At 38.0% G+C, this 6,326-nt stretch overlaps 1 long non-coding RNA gene across 1 annotated transcript in view; it reads left to right on the top strand.

Moving 5' to 3' along the window:
• The first annotated feature begins 366 nt into the window (after positions 1–366).
• Positions 367–6,326, top strand: part of LOC122241399 — a 33,228-nt gene continuing 27,268 nt past the window's right edge. The window contains exons 1-2 of the long non-coding RNA XR_006221510.1: positions 367–523; positions 4,078–4,181. This is a non-coding gene — a long non-coding RNA (uncharacterized LOC122241399). The remainder of the gene's footprint in view (positions 524–4,077; positions 4,182–6,326) is intronic.

Here is a 6,326-nt window from a genome sequence, read left to right as displayed (position 1 = left end):
ACTCCACTTGATTGAATCAGGTAGTGGCAGCACAGGCATTTTTTATTTTGTGCTGGAAGGGATAACAAAAATGTAAAGCTGTTTTCTGCTACTTCATTTGAAAAAATATTATTTTGGAATGAAGGCCCACCAGCTGCAGCAGACAGGCAGAAATAATATAAAATCTACACTATACCCTTGCACTGTGCTTTTTAAACAAGGGGTCTACAACCTCAGACACTCTCCTGGCATTGTATCATAGGCAGACCTTTGTCTATGGCCAAGGAAACAGTTTCCATGGAGATGCGAGGCATTTGACAATGGTCACTGTTTTGGTGAAGAAAATTAATCCAAGCAGGAGACCAGTTTAGAGTTGTAAGATTTTTTTTTTCCTAAGCAGAAGGAGGGGAAGAAAGAATTGAGAAGTAGCATAGAAGAAAAGCATATCTGCCTTTCGGGTATTCTTTTTAACATGCTGAAGTCAGTGAAATTTGGAGAAACCACAAAGTGTGTTTCCAGTTTCAATGCTGATGGGAATTCTCAGGTGAAAGAAAAAATAGTAAAGAGAATATGATCTTTTATAATACACTTAAATATTTAGTTCACCCCTAGGATAAGTCAGGAAAAGAAATAATGCTGAGAGTTTTTTTTTTTAATTCAAACACTACCAACCATTAAACTAAAAACTGATACTTTTTAACTCTGCCTGTTCCAAACTCTTCAAGAACAGAGATCTCTTCTTATTCATCTCTGTGTTTCTTTTAGTCCAACATCTGGGAAAATAATTAGAATAGTAGGTTTTTCATAAATGTTTGTTGAATGTCGTGGATACATCAAATCGTGATTATCCATAAAACAAGAAATACAATAATTTAAAAGGATTGTGAATGCTACCTACAGAATCAACTCTACCCATGTCAGAGCCCCTCTGGATTCCATTCAGACAACTCTGAAAGTGTTTTAATGCTTTTCAGGCCACCAGCGTTGAAAAGAACATTTAGAGATTTTAAGATGGTTTACAAAAATGCCTGGTGAAGAAACAGGTTTGGTATGGTAATAATGGGCGGAAGTGAAACGGAGTGAGTCAAATGCCTTTTGGACTTGTGGGATCTTGGTGTCTTTTTGGGTGGAATTAGTCACCCCTGGCCATTGGATTGAACTTCTTCCTCCTTTATTGCGCTCATAGGTTCGAAATCTTTATAGTGGGCACCAGTGAATCATATTAATCTCTATCTCTTGTGACAGATTTCCTGGGTTTAAATTAGTGCATTCCTACAGTTCTCAAGTTAAAGCCTTCAATGAAGCAAATTAAATATCAACCAAATTCACTCAGTTCCATTCCATGCTTTAGTCCAGGTCTGCCATTCTCTAATTCATAATAATTGTCTGAGAGGTTTCAGTGGACTTTATCATTTAAAAAGCTCTCCCTATTCAAGGAAGCTCTTCACTGACCTAGGTTCATGATGCCTTGACATGTTCCCTGGACCTCAGGGAGGAGTGAGCTCTGTGCCATTCAGACAGAGGGGGAAGGAGCTGGCTTCTGTCTCAATTCCAGAAGCAGCATACTCTGTCTAGCCTGCCAGAAGGATGTTCTATAATGACAAACCACATTTTCTCTTCCCTCCCTCCCTTTTTCTCCTTGGTGTAAGGTATATGCTAAATCTGTTTGCTTCTCCCCCTGTGTTGTGTCCTCTTCTCTCATCCTTTCTAGTGCCCAGTGTGAGCTCATTATATCTTTTTCAGTCATTTTTGAGTCCATGCCTTGTCAACACTCCCTTTAGAACTTCCTTCCCCCCTTATTCCCTTTTTCTGTCTGCTGTAGGTACAAAGTGGTTTTCTTCCTTGCAAATCCCTACGCTGCCAACAGAATTTGCCTTAGGAATTAAGGGCACATTTACAAGATTATAAATTGGTCATTGATATATGGGCGGTCCATTTTCCCCCCTCCATTCTCACAGGCTTTTAAGCTGTTTGCATGGCCATGAGACAACAGACAGTTTTCAAAGCTATCTTGGCCTTTCTTGTTTTTTACTTCCTCTCTCTTGTGGGCATGTAAATCTTCGTTGCTATAGAGCAACTGATTGTGACCTTATGTGTTAGCAGTTCTGTTCCCTGAAAACTAAAAATAGGCCTTAATCTTCTCAACATGTGAGTATCCAAAAGGGGCTCTTTGATTAATAGCTGCCTATATGTAGTGGCATCCGTGTCCTCCTTCAAGCACACTGGGGGGTGGGGGGGGGAGGGGGTGCTGGCGAAGGAGAAGAGCTGCAATGTTACCATTTGTTATGGACGGCTTGTTGTCTTGTCTCCAGAGTCCAGCTCTTTCCTGACTTCTGTGCTCCATTGAGAAGGTCACTTTTGTAGGCAAACACTGTGAAAAATACACTACCAAACATAGGCTGTGTGTCTTCCTTTGATTTTGAAATGCAATTCAATTTTTTCATTTTATATGTCAGTTCTCAAAAGTTACATGAAGCTACATTTCGCTGCATAACAGAATTTTAGAGAACCTAGTTCTCAGTGGTGCTCCAGTAATTAAATAAACAAATTCCCCTCCCCTTCCCCCTACCAAAAGACCTAGGCATCGAAGTCCAAATTATAATCTTTTTTTTTCTTTTTTTTTTTTTAAATCACTGGTTGCCTTTGCAGGGGTGAATGAGATTCCAATTGCTAGTAGCTCTGATAGGCTCAACACCTGCGTGTGTTTGAAATCCACATTCAAGTACATATTGGGTCAAACCCTAACCAGATGTAGGTACACAGCCAAGTTATTGGATTTCTTGATGATGAATAGAAAGCAGACAATGCACCTGTCTGGTTGTGGAAAGGATTTGCATAAAAATGAAGGAAGAGTACACATGCTTATGTAAAGTGGTGATTACCAGGATCACCTATATATGTACGAAAAAAAAAAAAAAAAAAAAACCAACCCACACAATACAGTTTTTCTAAATGAAACCATGTGAGGTGTTATAAACACACACACACATTTGCCAACAATTAGGAAACGTGTTGCTAGTCTGGGGCTATGTTAGAACGATTTGATTTCCTGGCATATTTATCCTCTGAAGAAGTGAAACACTATACTATGCCAGTTACTTAGATGTTAGATACAAAATGCTGCTTGCCATCTGATCTTTTGTGCTTGAGGTGGATGGAGGAAATAAAGATTAGGAACAAACTCCTCACAGAGATGTGAGGTACCCAAAGAGCAAGGCTCTTTTTATTGAACACGAAATCTCCATGGCAGGTAATATGGCTGGGATTAGCTTTTATTTTGAGAATTCAGATTCCCAGCTCAAATCAACTGACTTGACGGCTTGATGAGATTTCCACTGAAAATAAGTATTTATTGTATAAAGACGAAAGAAAGGAAATGTACTCTGGTTTTGTTCTATTTTGTTTTTTAAAGCTGAACATTCCTTCATTTTTTTCTTGCAGTCACCCTTGCGTGATCTTATCTATCTGCAACAGCCCCTTTCTTAGCCTATAGGCCACCAACCTTCAAATTTAACTCTTCACTGAAAACTTTCCTCCTTGTTTAAACTCATCAGTGTTCTAAAACATCTTTGTAGTGATACTGTGATTCTGGATGAAAGAATTAAAACCATAGACCTTATGTTTTGAACCTCGTTTTTAATGTGAAAATATATCTAAAAATTAAACCAAGTGTGGGAGATAACAAAAATTTTAAATTATCATTGTACTCACGCATCATTGCCATCACCAAAAGAATATATATATATATATTCTATATATATATATGTATATATATATGTATATGTATACATGTACATATATGTACATGTATATATGTACATATATATATGTATATATATATGTATATATTATATATAATATATATACACAGAGAGAGAGAGAGAGTTGATGTAAGATACATGACTTACAGTTTAGAGTGTAAATAGTAGCTCCATCACAGTGATTCCAAATACTACCTAAGAACCCATCTATTCAGAAGGCATGAATTCCATGATCTCTCTTCTCTGGAATGGACCACCCCTCGCCTGATGTACTCAGAAACGTCTCAGAGCACTTTCTTGTCACCCAGGACCAGTCACATTTGTTCTTATTTTACAGGTATAGATGTCATCCTTGCAGTAGGAAACATTCTGCCCTGGCCATCAGAAAGTGTTTTCCTGGAATGTGCTGTTCCTTTTTTGCTGCCAACTCTAATGTTGAAGGTCAGAGGGTAACAGATGAAATCTAGAGAATGCAATCAACCAATTCCCACCTTCTAAGTGGTGCCGAAGTGTTTTTATTTCCTCCTGTGACTGAATAGTGTCTCTTTGTTCCTCTTCACTGCTTGATTCCCCACCTGATTGTAGAGCCACTTGGAATTGAACTTACTTGCTTCAGGGGGACTTCAGTGTTGCCGTTACCCCCATCAAAACCAGAAACTTTGGGAAAGCAGGTCAAAGGTAGACAGTTTGAAAAGTACCTCCACTGTCTCTGTTCCACACGGAGAGCACATTACCACCTTTCCTCCCTGGCTGTGTTATCTCATTGCCACTCCAGATCCATTATCTGCTCTTCTCTTCCCTGCCATGTTCTATGTCCTAAGATTCTAATATCTCTGCATCTCATACACAAGCTGCTTTGCTTTTCAGCTTCTGGTTGAGTTTGACCAATAGGAGGCATTGGTGGGAGAATGATGGTGTGGGAAAAAGAAAGATGAGCGTATTTTTTCCTCCTCATACTCGATCTGGGAGGTAGTTTTAATATTGGCTGCATTCTTCTACATGAGATAATGGTTCCTTCTGGTGGCTCCTGTCCCATAATTATAGCTTTCAATGGTTTGAGAGAATATTGTATCCTGCCTTGGACCATTCAGAACTAAGGGTGATAATGGCTTAGCACTATTGCTAGTTTCTAGGTGCTTCCCTGTCGCTTTTTAGTTCCCCTAACCCTGCCCATATCTCTGTAAATGGTTCCTTTACTAAACACTTTTTAATTGCCTCCTTTGAATACGACATTTGTTTCCTTCAAGGGTCATGACAGATCAATGTAGAAACTTATACAGAGAATCTATCTTCTGTTATAGCAACAATTCCCATGAAAGGGCCAGTCCACTAGTATCTTTTTGTTTTCATGGGAGTTTATCTCAGGACTTGATTGGTTTTCCCTAAAATTTGATTGAGGGTTTTCTGGGCCACCCTGGAAGTTTTAAATAATTTTGAATCTCATTCAAATGATTTGGGAGAAGGAATTTGCCTCTATGCTTTACCTTTCAGCTGACCCCTTTGCTTCTCACACACATTAGCCTACCCCTTCCAATAATTTTTAGGCTGTGTCAATTATTTAACAGATTAAAGATAAATAGATATCAGGGAAATGCAAATCAAAATCACAGTGAAATACCATTTCACACCTATAAGATAACTGTAATCAATAAGACAGATAATAAAAAAAATATTGGCGAGGCAGTGGAGAAATTGGAATCTTATGCACTATGGTGCGAATGTAAAGTAGTATAGTCACTTTGGAAAACAGGCTGCAGTTTCTCCAAAAGTTAAATATGGTTTTACCATATGACCCAGCAATTCCATGTCTATGTGTATATTCAAGAGAAATGAAAACCTATGCCCCCAAACTTGTACGCAACTGTTCATATCAACATTATTTATAGTAGCCAAAAAAGTGGAAACAACCCAAATTTCCATCAACTGGTGAATGGATATATGGCACAGAATAGTATTTGTTATAAAAAGAAACAAATTATTGTTACATGCCACAGCAAGAATGAACCTTGAAAACGTTATGTTAGGTGAAAGAGGACAGTCACCAAGGCCACGTTTGTATGATTCCATTTACATGAAATATGAAGAACAGGCAAATCTATAGAAACAGAAAGTAGATTAGTGGTTGTCTAGGGCTGGAAGGGAAGGGTTGGAGGTAAATGGGGAGTCATTGCTCGTGGACACCATGTTGCTTTTTGCCATGATGAAAACAATTTTAAATTAGCCATGGTGATGATTGCTCAGCCCTGCAAAAATACTAAAAAAAAAAAATTGAACCACACATTTTAAAAGAGTGGAATGTGATCTAGATCCCAATTAGATGGAATGTGACCTAGATCTAAATTATAAAAACAGGCAAATGGATGAATCGAAAAAAAAACGGGCCTCGCCTGGTAATTACCTTCCTACATATACGATTGGTGAAGAGGAAGATTTATGAAAATGAAAAGGATTTATAAAAGTAAAAAAAAAAATATATGGATTTCCAAAAGAGTTATAAAAAGCTAACTTGATAAAATATATACCATCATGTAAATATAATCTATCCAAATCTTTCACTTCTTACATTGAAAAGCCTTAAACTCTTTG

This window comes from Panthera tigris, chromosome C1, assembly GCF_018350195.1.
Source record: "Panthera tigris isolate Pti1 chromosome C1, P.tigris_Pti1_mat1.1, whole genome shotgun sequence".
In the NCBI taxonomy this organism is placed as follows: Eukaryota; Metazoa; Chordata; class Mammalia; order Carnivora; family Felidae; genus Panthera; species Panthera tigris.
Note: the sequence above shows the minus strand (reverse complement) of the source record. Positions and strands in the feature narration are given on the sequence as shown.